Raw genomic sequence first — 19,413 nt, 5'->3', positions numbered from 1 at the left:
TGTTTGCTCTATTTTATTTTATTTTATTTTTTATATTTGTTTGCATTTTTATTAGGGGCTACTAGTTACAAATCAAAAAGGAAATGAAAAATGCACATAGCAGTCATGCTCTGGTCTCAGCAGGTTAAACGTTTCGTCACCAGACACAATGAGAACCAATTCACTTAGTATTTAATTTGTTAATTTATGGAGAACCAGTTGTAGACTTTTTTTTTTTTTTTTTATGTCCTTTTGTGTTACACAGAAGAAAGAGAGCCATGGGCTGTGGAGCTACATGAGGGTGAATAAATAATGACAGAATTTTCACTTTTGAGTGAACTGTGCCTATAGCTTACTTTTACGATAGCCATGTACACACACACACACACACACACACACACACACACACACACACGCATGCAGCTATCATTATAAGGACTCTCCATAGACATAATGATTTTTATACTGTACAAACTATAGATTCTGTCCCCTAAACCTAACCCTACCCCTAAACCTAACCCTAAAAAAAATAAAAAAAACTTCTGTATTTTTACATTTTCAATAAAACATCGTTTAGTATGTTTTTTTAAGCAATTAAAATTATGGGGACACTAGAAATGTCCTCATAAACCACATTTATAGCATAATACCCTTGTAACCAGATTGTAACCTAAAAAAAAGTCCTCGTAAACCACTTAAACCTGCCCACACACACACACAGTGGAATCCTCATAGGCTGCCTTCCACTGTGGTGCTGCTGAAGTTGAACAGCTCATGTGTGTCCATTATCTGCCAGTGTCTGAGCACTGTTCGTGTCTTTGTATCCCATGGGGAATTACAGCATCACAACTGATCTAAGTGCTTAGATTCAGAAGCACCAAAAAAGTGATAGAAAAGGCTAAAAATCCCAACCACCTACAGATCTGCTCTGAGAACCGCTTGACTTTTCTCTCCTGTTCATCCTCTTCCGTCGCATTCTCTATCACTCCTTTGCTCCAGGACTGTAATACCACATCAATGCCTCAGCGGGGCTGTGGCACCAGGCAAATGTAAACAGAGAGGTCATCCCTCCTCTCTCGTGCTGTGCTCAGGTCTTTTTCTCATCCCTCCATTGGCTCTCAAAGGTCTAGCCTTTCACACAAGAGGAGTGAGGGATGAAGGTGAAGCATGACATCCCATTTGAGGTTTAATGAAAGCGAGGGAGGAGAGGAGAGAGAGTAAATGAGCCCCGGATCTCAGCAGAAGATCGGTGGAGATGCGGCCGTGATCTGAGAGAGGCAGAGCTGTCATATGATTAAATGAATGAGAGAAAAGAAGGATGAATGGGCCACTGTTGAATAGATGGATGAAAAAGAATAAAGAACTTTGTCATTTTCTCTCCCTTTGTTACTGACCCACTGTTTCTTTCGTAACATTGCCTCCTTAATTTGATTGCTGTCTTATAAGTATATTTAGATTCACATTTATGTACTTTTAAGATGCAATGAAAGTGCAACAGCAGATTTTTGTACAGAGACTGATGCCCAAAGACACATTTTCTTTTTTTGCAATTAAATACGATAATCGGAGCTAAGAGAACTACACTCATATTGGCAGAGGATAGCATCATCAAATTAGTCAAAATATTTATTAAACAAGCACACAAGGGGCAGGGTAGGTATAGAAATCTATGAATGTCAGGCGTTCAAACTCTGCAGTTTACAGTGGACTTCTGCGGGCACATATTCTGTGTGTACCTGGTAATGGGTAATTATTCCTCTCTTTCTGTTCTCAAATCTCAATATCCCTTTCATTTACTGCCCACTTCCTATCAGGGATCACAAATGTACCTGTTTTTCAGGCTTTTTGCAAATTTTTTTCACCTAGAAAATGTACAATTCTGACTCATCAATATAATCACCAAACCACTGTTTCAAACCAGCAGCCGAAAACAGCGTGGGAGAAATTGGTTTAAATCTGATGCGTAACAATAACATTAAATGCAGGGCAATTAGCTGTAAGTGCTAAAGGTTTATAATGTGGCCTGGGCTCCCCCATGTTTCATTCCCCAATAGTGATATTCAAGCAAACTGCAACATAGTTTTATTATGCTTTTTTTTTTTTTTTTTTTTTTGCACAGAGATTGTTAGTTCGATGTTTGGACCCCCATTGACCTGTGTATTTATGTATCCCATAAGCCCCCAAATGGCTTCTAATGGGCAAGTTGAGAGACACTGAAAAGGCGAGACTGCTCTGTCATCTCTGTGCTACTGTAAACTTCCCGTGAAGTATAGAGCCTGGCTGAGTGTGCATTTACATCACATACACACACACGTACACACACGTTTACTTGGGGTCTGTTCCAAAAAAAGTAGTAAGCTGCCTCGCTGTCTCCTTCCTACACAGGCAGCTGTCTTCTTATGAGGCCTCATAAGATAGCAATTTGGAACAATTATAGGTGGCAGCTCCGTGCATCATTCAAATACCATTCCTCACACCAAAGTCCCTTTTTCAAGGGAAGTCAGTCCACACGGTGGCCATCTTTGGAATGCTCCAGGGCAATTTGGGCAGCTATTTTTCTATGTAAACAAGCGGCATGAAAGTGAAGCTCCTATCTACTTGAATGTGGAAAGACCGAAATCTACTGACAACAATGGTATCATTAATTGTGTTTCTGTTGCTCGGATCACACTAAAAATGCTGTTCCCCAAACTACCAATCACAAAACTCTCACTAAATCATTTAGAAAATAATTGATTATGGTCAAACTTGGAAAAAATAAAATAAAATTGAAGATAAATATCATATAAAGGTAGGGCTACTAAACATTAGATCTCTTTCTACCAAAACACTAATTGTAAATGAAAATATTACAGATCATAGTTTGGATGGGCTCTGTTTGACTGAAACCTGGCTTAAATTGGATGAATAGTTTAGTTTAAATGAGTCTACTCCCCCAGGTTATTGTTATAAACATAAGCCTCATCTGAAGGGTCGAGGAAGAGGTGTTGCTACAATTTACAGAAGTTTCTGGTGTTATTCAGAGGACAGGATATAAATTTAAGTCTTTTTAACTAATAATGCTTAATGTGACACCATCAGATATAAATAAATAAAAATATCTGTCATCTTTTGCCCCTGCTACAATATATAGATCACCCGGGCTGTACTCAGATTTCCTTGGTGAATTTGCAAATTTTCTCTCTGATCTAGTAGTTAATGTAGATAGAGATTTAATTGTTGCTGACTTCAACATTCACACAGATAATGAAAATGACACATTGGGATTAGCATTTATCGATACTCTCAACTCTTTTGGAGTCAGACAAAATGTTACAGGACCAACTCATCACCGTAATCACACGCTAGATTTAATTCTGTCATAAGGATTTGATGTTGGTACTATAGAAATTCTACCGCAGAGCGATAACATCTCAGATCATTACCTCGTCTCTTGTTTGCTGCAATCAGTTAATGTCACTCAATCTACACCAAGCTATCATTCAGGTAGAACTATTCTTTTGACCACTAAAGAGAGCTTCAATAATCTTCCAGTTTCATTTTTTGTTAATGCATGATTTTCTGTAAAGCTGCTTTGAAACGATGTCTGTTATGAAAAGCGCTATACAAATAAAAATAACTTGACAACTATTTTTCAGGCTGGTTCAGCTAATGCACATGTGCAGTCTCGAGTTGATTGACAGGCGATCTCTCTATCTTAAAGGCTGATTGGCTCTTTTACCTGTGAGGTGGAAGGATACATACAGTGATGCTTTTGAATTTGACCAAAACAATATATCTTAGGTGGGTAGCGTAATTAAGATACCTAGTTCACTAGGTTTTGGAAAAGACCCTACCTGCAATCAAAATGATTCAACCCCCACAAGACAGTAAGGATTTACAAAGGTAAGCTTTTCTGATGACCCAGAATTTTTAAACATTACATCTATATCAGCTGAGTGACATTTTCAAAGTCATAATGTGAATATATAACCTAATATTTCTAAATGGCAGGATTTTTAAAAAATACAGCCATGTCATAATTATTCAACTCCATGTAGATGTTTTTAAATATGTAAGGCTACACAAGTAATTGTTTTAAAACAAAATTAAGCCATCACTCTACAATGGCACTTATTTAAGCTTTTAAATTTAAGTTTAGTGTCATAAGCAAAAATGTATTTCTATGCAAAACAATTCAATTAAAAATAAGCTGTCACAAAAGCTAATAGAGGAGTTTATTTAATTATATAAGAAAGACCATGGCTAAAAGTACATTTCCAAGGCACTTCAATTTCCAGTAGACAAAGTTGGCAGCACCATTCATACATTTTTTAAATATGGTACAACAGCAAACTTTTTGGGTGTGGAAGAAAGCAAAACTTCATCAAGGGAAATGTTGACTTGAATATTCAAGAAGGAATTTGGAAAGACATGTGGAGTCCTAGGTTTTATGGACTAATGACACTAATGACTAATGAGTTTAAGACCCATGGGTCAGCAGTATGTCTGGAGTAAGAAAGGCAAGGTAATGACAAGAATAACACCATCCCCCCGGTCAAGCATGGAGGTGGGTCAGTCCTGTTATGGGGGTCTTTTGCAGCTGCAGGAAATGTCTGTCCTGACTATGTGACTGACGCCATGGATTCTTTCAGGTATCAGGCCATTTTGGCAAAAATGTGATGCCTTCAGAGTGTAAATTGAATCTCCGTGATCACTGGACTTTCCAGCAAGACAATAACACCAAGGATACATCCAAGTTGTCCAAAATCTGGTTCGGGGATGGGTCGTAGTATGTCCTTGAATGGCCCTTTCGGTCCATCGTTAAAATCCCATTGAAAATCTTTGTTGGGATTTCAAGGAAGCAGTGGAAGCACAGAAACCAAAGAATGTCAATGAGCTGGAAGTTTTTGCTCATAAGAAATGTGTAAAAATTCTAATAGAGAGGTGTCCGAAGCCTGAGAACACTTACCTGAAACATTTATTTGCTGTTATTAAGGGTAAAAGATGCTCCACAAGTGACTGACTTTGGGGGTTTAATATTTTTGACATGACATTTGTAGAGAGAATTAGTTAGTTTTATTTTAAAATTTGGGTAAACTGAACTCTTTGTTCTCAAAATCACTCATATGCCTTTGTTGTTCCTCCTGCTCACTCACTCTGGTGGTGAGCGGGAGGAACAACAAAGGCAGGATTCATGACAATACCATTGTAGAAATTTACTCTTCGCAATCAGCCATGATTAATTTGATCTATGATTTAAAGTGTCCAATAACAGGATGGCTACTGTGATTAAGCAAGTAGTATTCAGCTGGTCATGTGATGCTAACAAGGCTGCCCCCATGAGGGCGCCCCTCCCCATGTAGAATAAAACAGCTTTTATAAGGTTACTGATATGACTAGAGTACTCATCTCATGTGAGTGGTCATGATTTTATACACGTTTCAAAATTGCAATACATTTATTTAGGAGTAAATCTTTTTCAATGTGGAAAAAATTACTGAGTGCACCTTTAAAGAAAACTTTTTGCATTTAAAACAAAACAAATTTAACTCCCTTTTGGGGCTCAAACTGTAGCTAAGCATGTGTACGCAAACTACGCATACAAACACACACACAAAATCATGGCATGTTTCTTAAAACAATATACACTAGAGTCCAGCAATTTGTGTAGCACCCAATACTAAATAATAATAAAAAATAAAAACACATGAAATGCATCTCATACATATAAACACTGCACAGACTAATTCCAAATACACAAACTGGGGACAAGAAAATAATAAATGTATTTTAAAATTATAGGGGAGAAACTTGATCAGGGTGTTATAAATTCCTACATTTCCTTTTGAATGGAAAACACAAATACACAGAGAGAGAGAGAGAGAGAGAGAGAGAGAGAGAGAGAGAAAGAGAGAGAGACTTTTGACTTTTCACACTCCTTTTTTTATCCAATTTACAATACCATTACCAAAACCATTCTTAAAATGAAAACTGCTCATGGAAAGGCAATTTCTTATATATATATATATATATATATATATATATATATATATATATATATATATACATAAAAGCATATCAATAATATAGTGATGGGAAGTCCAATTCTTTCCCACAAATCGGTTCTTTCGGACGGTTTCGTTTCAACGAACTGGTTCAAAAAACCGATTCACCAGTTCATTTACACTACCGTTCAAAAGGTTAGGGTCACTTACTCATTCTTTATTTATTTATTTTTGTTTTTAATTTTTTTTTCACATTTTAGAATAATAGTAAAGTCATCACAACTACAGAATAATAGAAATGGAAATATGGGTATTATGTTGTGACTAAAAAAATCCAAAATAAATCAAAACTAAGTTATATTTTAGCATTTTCAAAGTGGTCACACTTTGCCTAGATTTTGCAGAAATCCTGGCATTTTCTCAACCAACTTCTTGAGGTATCACTCTGGGATGCTTTTTAAACAGTATTGAAGGAGTTCCCATCTATGTTGGGCACTTATTGGCTGCTTTTCTTTATTATTTGGTCCAAGTCATCAATTTCAAAAACTTTTTTTTTTAAATACAATTTTAGTTTTATAATGAAATAAATTAATATGTTGGCACAATTATATTTTTGTCTACAAAACTAATTTCAAACATTTAAGCATATGCCTTCAGATCAAAAGGTTTTTAAGATCATGAGAAACATTTCAGGCAAGTGACCCCAAACTTTTGACCGGTAGTGTACGTCATCACGTAATGACGTCACTATATATAATGCTAATACGTTGGCATCGTAGAATAGACGCACAAACACATTCAATAAAGCCATTTGGAAGGGCATATTGCTGATTATAACATTTAATTAATTTATAATAATATGGGTGTTTTATTGTCATCAGTGTTTCATTCAGTGATCTTAAAATACATTCTACATTAAAGTTTTGCACCTAAAGCACCCAATACTGACACTGATATACAAACGTGGATGTTCTACACATGTTTAAAGCATAAAAAATGATTAAACTAGTCTTAATCAACTCACCCTTTTTTACAGAAACCATGATCCAGCTCATCACAACTTCAGATATAATCTGCATGCACAGTACTCAATAGTCAAATTTGTTTACATCTCTCGACTGAAACGTTTCGCCCCCTCATTCAAGTCCTCGGTTCATGCATGCTCATCAGCTGCTCACTGATGTCCGAAAGAGGCGATTCTCAGTTCAGTGTACTGGTGACTCGCAAACTGCTGCGAACGACTCAATGTACTGCTGACACAAGAGCTGCTGTCCTCGGATCAGTGTACTGTTGACTCGAGAACAGCTGCGAACAACTCAGTGTGCTGTTGACTCGAGAGCTGTATACTGGATCATCTTCATACATTGAAAAAATGGTAAAACAATCAAGTCATAAACATATATCCAGTATGTTTTATTAGTTACACTCTCTGTTGTTCAGCAAAATACACCTGAAACATACATTTCTCCCCTTAATCACACACATGCTCAATGTCAGCAGCTCATTGGTTCTCAGTATGTCAGACACCTCAGAAAGAGGCGATTCAGAAGTTCGGTGTACTGTTGTTGACTCCGAGAACTGTTGCGACCCTAGCGTTCAGCCCGATTTGTGAACTAGTTGGAGCGGTTCATTGCAAAGAAGAGTTGGCAAAAGCAGTTATCACCTGATCATTTCAGTAAAAGCTCCCCCTAATTCTCCCAGCAAACTGCCTAAAATTCTAAACAATCCTCCTAACCTAAAACAATGTAAAAACAAATGATCTACAGATTCTTCAACATTACAGAAGGACACGTCTTCTCAACAGTGGGGTCACTGTGTGCCACGTGTCTGTTTATAGCTACTTTCCAATGAACAATCCTCCATTAGAGAGCCGCAGTGCGTTTCTCTAAAGGAGGCTTGTGCAGAGACCTCCAGCAAATCCTAGGGGACGAATCTGGCCCAAACAAATCTGACCACTTTGACTTCTTACAGTCTCTTAGAATGTAATAATGTGACACCTTTACGCATATTATGTATATTGCCTTTTTTGAGACATTTTCAAAGTTCTTCAAATCTGGAGTCTTAAAACTCAACTGAGATCCCTCCTCAGGCTCCACGTCCACTGCAGCTGAAACCTCTATTTCAGGAAAACTTTCATAACTTTCGGTGTCCTGTTCAGCAGAGGGTAGCGCAGAAAATATTCCTTCCATTGTTTTCTTCATTACCCTGAGAGACTTGATATCTATCAAACCACACATTTCCTCTGAACTCTTCCAGTTAACACCATTTTCCAAATCTGCTATCCGTGTACATCTCACTCTTGCAAAAATGTTGTGGACAAATTTAGGTTTTAACACCTATGCTGATATTAGCAGGTTATAAAAATACAGGTTCATGTCCAATCCAACATCCAACATTTGAAAGGATCATTTGACTCTAAAAACTGAAACCCATGCTTTAAAAATCAATTGATAAAATGGTGAAGTGTGTCTTAGATCCATATCTTCCAAATCAATTAAAAACAGCTGCACATCATATTTGAAAATGTCCTCTTTACGTAACAAGACATTAGCTGTATCAGTCCAACAAGGTCTTGAATACAACAGTCTTTGTACTGCTTGCAATATAAAAGCTTTGATTCTGTTATGAATGTCCATCAGACCTTGTCCACCCTCTTGAACAGGTAAAAAAAGAATGGCCGATCTTGTCCAATGTTGTCACTTCCAAAAAAAAAATCAAAAAAAAAAAAAATCAATGAGTTTCTATTGTAAACTCTGAACAACAGAATCTGGGGAGATTAGAACATTCATTTTGTGACAAAAAACAGAAGAAGCCAGATTGTTTGCAACCAGTACTCTGCCACTGTATGATAGCTGACCATTTAGACAACCTGTTACATATTTTTTTCCACCATATCGTCCCAATTTTTCTTTCTATATTGCTCTGTTCCTAAATACACTCCCAACATTTTTTGTCCTTCTTTTCCCCATTTAATGCCTCCAGGAAGTACTGGAGGAGAACTACCATGCCATTCTCCTATTAAGTACCCTTCACTCTTTTCCCAGTTCACTTTTGCCATTGAGGCTTTTTCATATATATTTTTTAAACTTCTTTTAAATACAAATCATCATTGTCACTTTTTATAAAAACAGTTATATCAGCAGCATAGGCAGAAAAAAATAATTGGTCTTTCTTCAAAACCTTCAGCTGAGAACCCTTGTAATTTTTCCTTTATCTGGCACTGCAAAGGTTCGATAGCTAAAGAATACAACTGACCTGATAGGGTTCAACCTTGCATAATACGTCTCTTGACTAACACTGGCTTACTTAGCCCAACCCCTACCTTCAACATTACGGATGCTCCTGAAAATAAAAGTTTAATCCAAGAAATACAATTTTAATATATATATATATATATATATTATCCTCTCTGCTCCATTATTGGGTGCATAAATATTAATAAAGTTAATAAGTTATCCCCATTAATTCCACATGAACTGCTAAAACTCTACTTTTTTTTAAATCTCACATGAAGATACAACATTAACATTAAGCTTCTTTGACAATAAAATTACAACACCTGCACTGATATTGGTACTATGATTTAAAAATATTTTGCCTTCACACCACATTTTCCATTCTATTTCATTATTCCTATCACTGTGTGTTTCTTCTAGACATGTAATATCAATGCCTTTATTATAAATATATTCATATAAAGCTGCTCTTTTCCTACTATCTCTTCCTCCATTAACATTGATTGTCCCTATCTTAATGCTCTCCATAAAAAAAAATAAAAAAAGATAAAAGAGTGAGAAGGAAAAAGTCAAAAACAGCAGAACAGAGCAAGATAGAAAACACACCTTTCGTGACTTCATCGTTTCTAAATTAAACTTTTCTCCGGCATATTTCCTTTTCTTTTTTAATCTGAATCATTTCCTTCTGCTTAATTCATCGAATCGTACATTTTTTTTTCAAGAATGTTTTTTTTTTTTTTTTTTTTTTTTTTACATCTGGAAAGAATTCTCCCACTTCAAAAGACTTGCCGAAAGTTGAGTAAAAAAAAACTTTCATTTCTTTCACCGTATACAGTTGATCATCTCCATTCTGAGAAAGAATGTCTGACATTTCTGAAAAAAATTGTCAACACCTATCTCACCTGTTTCCTCAGTGATACTATTTGTCTCCATTTGTGACATAAAATTTGCAAAATCTCCATCAATATTAAGGCCTATTCCTAAATCATGTCACACAGTGTCCACACAACTTCATCACCAACACATGCTACAATTTCCTTACCACGTCCATCGCGGTTTCTGACAGTTTCCTCCTGATTTTTCTGCATTTCATTTCATATGATTTCGTCTTCATTGTTCTCAGTCTCATCAAATCTTTTCTTTTGTCTGTTTACATTTCATTCTCTACTGGCATGCTCAGCTTTGCAGTTTCAGAATCAATTTAGTTTTCATTATTTTCAATGAGCGTTTTGTTTTTTTCCAATGTCTCCACATTCAAAGCATTTTAAGCTACCAGAACTTGCATAGATCATATAGGATTTACCTTTGTGTACAACACGAAAATAAATATCCAAAGGGTTAGGGCAAGTCCAGAAAAATAAACACTTGGCGTCTAAACGACTGAACGTGTTTGAGTGATTAATTTTTACACCCAAATGGAATCCTATTAATTCCACTGGTGATTTTTCCAAATCTCAGTAATTGCTTTTCGATGTTATTATTTTGGATAAATGGAGGTACGTTAGAGATTGTCACTCTAGTAGTTTGCAACACCAGTGGTGAAATAACAAGAAAAGTGCCACTTACCCAAACTCTGCTTTCAGTCAGCTGGCTGATCAATGTTCGTTCTTTCAAAAAGACCACCACAGCTTTGTTCATCTTTGACGCTGATGTAATTTTCTCATATCCTACCTGCTCACCTATTGCCACCATCACGTACTCCACTAAGGCACCAGCATCAGGCACACACCTGATCCCATGACGGAGTGAGAGAGAGGCATTACACCCATTAGGGTGAGACTCCATCTCTGACCTCCGCCACAAGGTTAAACAAACACTCACCGAAAAACTATAAGGATGCATAACTATCAAGATTCTATCTGATGAAGTTTAAAATGAAGGAAAAGGGAAGCATAAAAAACAAGAAAGTTTCAATTAAACAAAAAGTCTATGTTAGTAGAAAAAAAAAAAAAAAAACACTAAACCCAGATCTCTCCTCTCACCCATGAGACACTCACGCACCAAACTCCCAACATGCAAAGCGAGCGAGAGAGAGAAAGACAGAGAGAGAGAGAGAGAGAGAGAGAGACAGAGAGAAAGAGAAGAAAAAAAAGAGAAATGTTATCGGCAAGCAAACAGGCAGCTGATATCGATCAGTGGGTGTCCAGCAATGATAATTGGAGGTTTTAATTGTCAGAGGGGAGAGACAGAGAGAGGCTGATGAATAAATGCATTATTCTCTCTGTCTCGTTGATTTTTAATGTGGACATTTATGTGTCTGTGTTCTGCTGTTTTGTGCTGCTCATTCCTTCGGGTGACCTGTGATGGACATGCATCCTTGTGTGTATGTGTGTGTATCCCCTCATGGATACTAAACTGTGAAATCACCAGAAGCCAATGGTCCCCACAAAGAAAACAGCTTAACAAACATACAAAATAATAGCTAAATTGAAATCTAAAATGAAAAAAAAAAAAAAAAAAATCAAAGTCAATGGGAAATCTACACTATGATAGAAAAACAAATGTGCGCATGTCTTTTAGAGAAAGAGACTAATTCAAATGCATAGATAAAACAAAACCAATATTAAGAACATTATATATATATATATATATATATATATATATATATATATATATATATATATATATATATATATATATAGTCCTGATCTGACCTGTTCTTTTTTCCCATTTAATATGGAAATCATCTTTATGAAACACATATGCGCTCCTTACACACACACACACACACACACACACACACACACACACACACACACACACACACACACACACACGTTGGTGCGGCTATCCTTATGAGGACTCTCCATAAAAATAATGATTTCTGTACTGTACAAACTATAGACATATATAACTATAGATTCTGTCCCCTAACCCTAACCCTACCTTTAAACCTAAGCATCACAAAAACTTTCTGCATTTTTACATTTTCAAAAAACAAACAAACAAAAAAAAAAAAAAAAAACATAATTTAGTATGTTTTTTTAAGCAATTTGAATTATGGAGACAATAGAAATATCCTCATAAACCATCCAAACCCGCCCACACACAAGCAAACACACACACATCCCTATAACGTTTCAAATAAAAAATCAAATCACTTTTATTGTCACAACCATATACCCAAGTGCAATAGTGGGTAAAAGTCTTGGGTGCAGTTCCGAGCAACATAGCAGTCATGACAGTGATGAGACATATACCAATTTAAAATAAATATCACATGTACGCAACACAATTTACATATCTAATATACACATAATTACACACAATACAATATACAAATAATAATATACAATGTACAGTATACAATACACAACATATAGAATACAAATACACACAATATAGAATACACATTGCAGCCAGTCAGGATGCTCTCTACAGTGCTGGTGTAGAACCTTGTGAGGATGTGGCGGTTCATTCCAAACTTCCTCAGCCGTCTCAGGTAGAAAAGGTGCTGATGAGCCTTCTTCACAACGGCCTCAGTGTGGACGGACCATGTGAGTTCCTCAGTGATGTGGACACCGAGGAACTTGAAGCTGCTGACTCTCTCCACCGGTGCTCATTGATGGTGATGGGACTGTGTTCTCTGTCTTTTCTCCTGAAGTCCACCACAAGCTCATTTGTCTTGCTAACGTTGAGGGAGAGGTTGTGCTCCTGACACCAGCGTGTCAGAGTGTGCACCTCCTCTCTGTAGGCTGTTTCGTCATTGTCAGTGATCAGACCTACCACCGTCGTGTCATCAGCAAACTTAATGATGGCATTGGAGCTATGTGTTGCCACACAGTCATGTGTGTACAGGGAATACAGGAGTGGGCTGAGAACACAACCCTGTGGGGCTCCAGTGTTGAGGGTCAGTGATGAGGAGATGTTGCTGCCCATTCTTAACACCTGGCATCTGCTTGACAGGAAGTCCAGGATCCAGCTGCACAGCGAGCTGTTTAAGGCCAGAGCCTGGAGTTTCACATCAAGCTTGGAGGGCACTATGGTGTTGAATGCTGAGCTGTAGTCTACAAACAGCATTCTCACATAAGTGTTCCTTTTTTCCAGGTGGGAGAGAGCAGTGTGTAGTGTAGATGCAATGGCATCATCAGTGGAGCGGTTGTTGCGGTAAGCAAACTGCAATGGGTCCAGTGAGGGAGGCAGCACAGATCAGATGTAATCTCTTATTAGTCTCTCAAAGCATTTGCTGATGATGGGGGTCAGAGCAACAGGATGCCAGTCATTTAAGCAAGTGATTTTGGATTGCTTTGGTACAGGCACAATGGTGGACGTTTTGAATCATGTGGGGACCACAGACAAGGAGAGGGAATGGTTGAAAATGTCCGTTAAATCACCAGCCAGTTGGTTCGCGCACACTCTGATGACGTGGCCCGGAATGCCGTCTGGACCCGCGGCTGTACGGATATTTAACCGTCGGAAGGATCGGGTAACATCCGCTACAGAGACGAAGAGTGAACTAACCTCTGTAGCTTCGGCCGTGAGAGCTCTCTCTGCGAGTGTGGTGTTATTTCCCTCGAAACGAGTGTAAAAAAATGTATTTAGCTCAACCAGGAGAGAGGCAGCGGTGTTCACGGTGGAGTTTTTATTCCCTTTGTAGTCTGTGATGATATTAATTCCCTGCCACATGCTTCTAGAGTTGGTGGTGTTAAACTGTCCTTCAATCTTGTCCCTGTACTGGAGTTTGGCTGCTCTGATAGTTTTGCGGAGTGCATTAATGGCTTGTTTATGCTCCTCTGCGTTCCCGGAATTAAAAGCGGAGGTCCGCGCATCAAGTGCCGTGCGAACATCGCTATTTATCCATGGCTTTTGTTTGGGGTAGATCCGTATTGTTTTGGTCAGAACAACGTCCTCTAAGCACTTTCTGATGAAACACGTTACGCTATCAGCGTAAACCTCGATGTCGTCATCAGAGGCGGAACGGAACATCTACCAGTCCATGTGATCAAAACAGTCTTGTAGCGTAGAATCTGATTGGTCTGACCAGCACTGGATCGTTCTGAGGGTGGGTGCTTCCTGTTTCAATTTCTGCCTGCAAACGGGCAGAAGCAGAATTGAAGAGTGATCCGATTTGCCAAATGGTGGGTGGGGGAGGGATTTGAAGCTATCCCAGAAGGGAGAGTAGCAATGGTCCAAAACCCGGTCCCCTCGTGTGTTGAAACTGATGTGTTGGTGGTATTTTGGTGTGATTGATTTTAAATTGGCTTTGTTAAAGTCCCCGGTCACAATGAACACGGCCTCAGGGTGCGCGGTTTCCTGCTCACTTATACTGGCATACAGTTCCTTGAGTGCCCAGTTTGTGTCGGCTTGTGGCAGGATGTACACAGCAGTGATAATGACCACTGTGAATTCACTCGGTAGCCAGAATTGTCGACACAGAAGCATGAGAAATTCCAGATCAGGAGAGCAGAAAGACTTGATAGAATGTACGTTCCTCTGATCACACCAGGATTTGTTGATCATAAAACATACACCACCACCTCTGCCTTAACCTGAGAGGACTTTCGCCCTGTCCGCTCGGTGCACGGAGAACCCTGTGGGTTCGATGGCTGAATCTGGAATCTCAGCAGACATCCAAGTTTCCGTAAGGCAGATAATGCAGCAGTCCCTCGTCTCTCGTTGGAAAGAGATCCGCGCTCTCAGCTCGCAGAGCTTGTTGTCCAGAGACTGAACATTTGCCAGTAGAATACTGGGTAGCGGGGGTCGATTTGTGCGACATCTTACTCGGATGAGAACGCTGGCTCTCCTTCCCCTTTTCCTTCTGCGTTTGTAAACAGCGGGTAGGCATTGAGGAATTTGAAGTCCAGTTTACGGTGTGCAATTGCAGAACCAATGTCCAAAAGTGTTTGTCTGTCATAGACAATAAGGAAGACAACATCCAAGACAAAAAATCATAAGAATTGTAAACAAAACAAACAAAAAACTGCAATGTTGTGTCGGAGATCGCAACGCAGCAGCCATACTTGGTGCCATCATGAGTCCACGTTTATAACATAATGTCTGTCAGAAGCAGCTTCTATCTCATTCATCACGTCTATTTAACAGGAGAGAGATGCTGTTTCCCTCCCTCAGTGGAAATATGTCTGTCACCAGTCCATTTAAACACATCCTTTCCCTTTCTCGTTCATTCTCTTTTTCACTTTGTGTTATTTCTCCATTCAGATTTACTCCTGTAATGTTCCTCCTCACTCATAATCAATATAATGTTTCAAAACAGTCCCTTGCACCTTTAATTTTCTGTTACCACCCCTCCCTTCCCCTCCAAACCCCATTTTATGTATTTTTGGTTTAGTACTGAAAATCCCCTCTTCTTTCACACACCCACAACTACTCGCTTTCCACATGGAACTGTGCATGGGCCACGCTTCCTCTGCGCTGACTGTACATGTTCTCCCGGCCTGCTAAAATAAACCAACATGGTCTTGAGACTTTGAACAAATAAGCATCTCACTTTGGCCCAGATCCTCGATCAGCAATCCTGCCGGTGTAAGTAATTGTTCCTTTACCTCCCTGATTAAAAGAAACGGGTTGGAATATAATACTGGCACTATTACAACCGAACAAGAAAAATAGCAGGCCTAATCCTGGAGAAAATAAGTGCAGGAGAAGATTGTGATTGGCAAAGCTCCATGAAAGAGAATGGTGGAAGAGATTAGCGATTTTTACTTCTTCACGCTGGACGGCGAGCCAGGGCAGAAGGCTTTTAAGACGGCCTGATCCATTCTAGGAGGAATGGAATGGTAAGTCTGGGGCTGTGTAATTGATTTTTTCCCCACTGAGGCATAAAAGAGGCTTTTGTCTGTCCCAAAAAAATTTATCACTTAAAGAAAACTCAAGTGTGCACTGTGTTCGTAAGTGTACACACATACACAGGATCTCTGCCTCCAGCCTATCACTGGCAGCATTAATTCTGCACAGTGCAAACTGATGTCACGCAAAACATTAGTCAAAAGCAAGATAAATGCATAATTGGGAAAATGCCAAATGCATGAATGAACTGAGCATGTCTGCACTAAAAATTCATTATTAAAGGTGAAGTATGTAATTTCTGCGCCTCTAATGGCACCAAACAAAACCAAACATTCCGGCATTGCCAACAGCACCAAATTCATGCCATTGGTTGAGCCAGAAGTTTTCATGTCGGACCACTCAAACAAACTGAGCAATGCTTTGAAAGCAAAACAAAGCCACAGTGTTTACCCTACCAATGTCGATAGCCAAAGGTATTTTAACATACAAAACTTTTGGAACGACAGTGTTTAATTTCTGTGCTAAAAGCCTCACCACACAGAACTACAAAAACATTTTGTGGTTTCCAGATCACTACCATTCTACCATTGGGTGAACAAACATGTAAGCTGTGTTCGGAATGGCATACTACCCATACTCTCTTACTACCTCTGCTATATCTGTCTATGGCAGAAATAGTAAGAGTAGTATGGGAGTATGCCATTCTGAACTCGGGCACTTTGGCTCAACAAATGTCTTGAGTTTTGGGTGGCAATGTTATTATGGGATGGGATGCTCAAACAAACAGAGCAGAGATTTGATAGAGCCATAGAACCATAGAATTTACACTTTTCAGGAAGTCAAACTACAGATAACCTAACCCTAACTCCCTATTAGGGCCAATGTTGTTTTCATTGTATAATTTTTAATGCAATAACATTAATTTTAATTGTTATGCAGATTTACAATTGTATTCACAGTATCTTTGAATACTATTTATCTTAATAGCTTGAATGTTTTTCAAGCATGGATTACTGACACAAAAAATTAGATGGAATGCAATTTTCTTTAGTTAAATACTGATAAAACAGAGGTTGTTATTATTGTGTCATGATTAGGGGGAAAACAGGGCCCAACTGCAGACAGTATCAGAGTAAAAAAAAAAAGAAAAAAAAAGGAAACTTTATTAAAAAACAGAAATCCAAAACAGGCAGTACTCAAGCAAGGCAAATGAAAAAACAGAAAATAAAGAATGATATACACACATGCCAGCGGAGCCCTCTAACACACACGCACCAAAGCCTCAAGACATTATCGAGGCCACAAAATGCTTCATCAATTGGACACAGTAATTACAGAGAGATGGTTGATGGCGGGTAAGTGACCATGGTAACCAAGCAGCACTTTTCTGCAAACTTCAATCCCTTTCTACACACCTGCCCAGACTCAAGAGGGCTTTTAACACAGGGATGAGCATCATCCTCCACCCTCTCTCTCTCTCTCTCTCTCTCTCTCTCTCTCTCTGTATCTATTTTCTCTCTCACACACACACATACACATGCACATAAATGCACACAAACAGAAAGATGTACAGAAGGAGAATTGGGGGAAAAAATAATGTAATTGGTAATGCAAGAAAATAATTAACAAAAAAGGATGCAACATATTCATTTGAGGGATGGATAGATTCAGAGAGGAGAGTGAGAGGAGATGATGGAGCACATGGCCGTGTCAGTGGTCAGTATAATGGGAGCTGTCTCTTTCCTTTTGGTGGATATCTTGGACTGCAGCTCAAGGCAGGCCTGGAATCAGTCGCACAGCAAAGCAGCCAGGTTTAAATGGAGCTGCGCACAGGCTTTGAGCCAGACATACAGACTAAATCTCTGGATCTTTAGGCGTAGCCAACAGGCTTCTGTTTGGTTCTCTTGCTCTGCCCACCCCTCTGATTGTCTTCCAGCTTACAAATTACCACAATGCACACACATTTAGCAAGCAAATGAGTTTAAATTTCTCCCCTCCTTTTGCTCTTCTTATTTTCAGAGTATGTCACTTTGTACCAAAACCTAATAAGCTGCCTACTGTACATAGGCAGACATTTAAGGCATCATAGGTATGCTACCGACAGGAAGGCTGTTCCAAAATGTAGGGAGCATAATTTTGCTTCCTCCTAAGTTACCTCATTGAGACATTGTATGCATTTTTAATATTGATTATAAATTGATTTTATAGTTCACTGATTCTTGAGATAAGGGACAAAACGTGTCTTACACACAAAAGTCATATTTGCGTTAAAATCAAGAAATTCATACCAATAAAAATACTGGAAAAGTTAAATCTAAAGGAAATGTGTATACTCAAAAGCATTCATTACTTGTATTTTTCAGTAATTTAATTAGAATTTTATTAAATGCATGCTCTATATTCAGAAGCACATGTAACTAAACCTGTCCTCAGCATGAGGTCACAATGTTAAACTGACAAAGTGTTTAAAAATGCAACAAAATCAATATCAAATGAAAGGCAGGAATATGTAAGATATCAAACAGTACATAAAGTACATAAAGTTTACTTTAAATTCTATTTTCCATTAAAAAAATACTGCCTATCAAAGTTTCGTCCTCACTTTGTGTCAACGTCAGATTGTATTTATTTATTTATTTATTGTATAATCCTGAAGAAATCAGACAATGTCATGGTCAGCTTTAATTCTGAGTACCCCTTTCTTACTGCCTGCTCATGGTGGATGCAACAGTTGGACACATGGTCTGGTAAGTTTTATATATATTTTTTTCATATTTTAAACAACAACAAAAAAAAAATAATTCTCTGCGGTCACAGCTTCAGTACGTAAACTCTGTCATTCCCATTATGATAATTTCTGTTAAAATTGTGGGATATATTTTGGAATTTTAGTTTAAGTTATGGAGGCATCTTCAACTGATAAAACAAAACAAAAACAAAATGGCTCAAGTGTAAAACAATTTTGTCAAATCCGTCAGAATTTTCAAAATAATGTGAAAACAATAATAATAATAATAATAATAATAAAATATAGAATGTATTTTATCACTTCTTAAGTGAACACTATTAGATAATTATAGACTTTACACTCTCGTTGGATGGATCAAATTAAAATAGCATTCATTTTAGTGTGTCTGACGGAGTTGACACAAATGATAGTAAGATGTAAGTTATAAAGTGAATAAATGTAAATTTTCCACAAAAGAAAAGTGTTTTTATAAAAACCTGTTCCCTTATATGGTTTGTTAGCTGACACCTTTGTCTACAAATATGTCCATTTCAAATTATTTATTATTAAAAAATAACAACCAGGATTTTAAGCATGTTTTATCCCTTATCTGAAGAATCAATGAGTTATTTAATATTTTATATTGTAAAACACAGACAAAATAGTTCTAATCTAATTGGAAATAATTTTACCCAATATTTATGTTTGCTATGCATTTTATGCTCATTATAAGAGT

The sequence above is a fragment of the Myxocyprinus asiaticus genome, chromosome 11 (genome assembly GCF_019703515.2).
Source record: "Myxocyprinus asiaticus isolate MX2 ecotype Aquarium Trade chromosome 11, UBuf_Myxa_2, whole genome shotgun sequence".
Lineage (NCBI taxonomy): Eukaryota > Metazoa > Chordata > Actinopteri > Cypriniformes > Catostomidae > Myxocyprinus > Myxocyprinus asiaticus.
The sequence above is the reverse complement of the archived record's forward strand: the minus strand, read 5'-3'. Positions refer to the sequence as shown.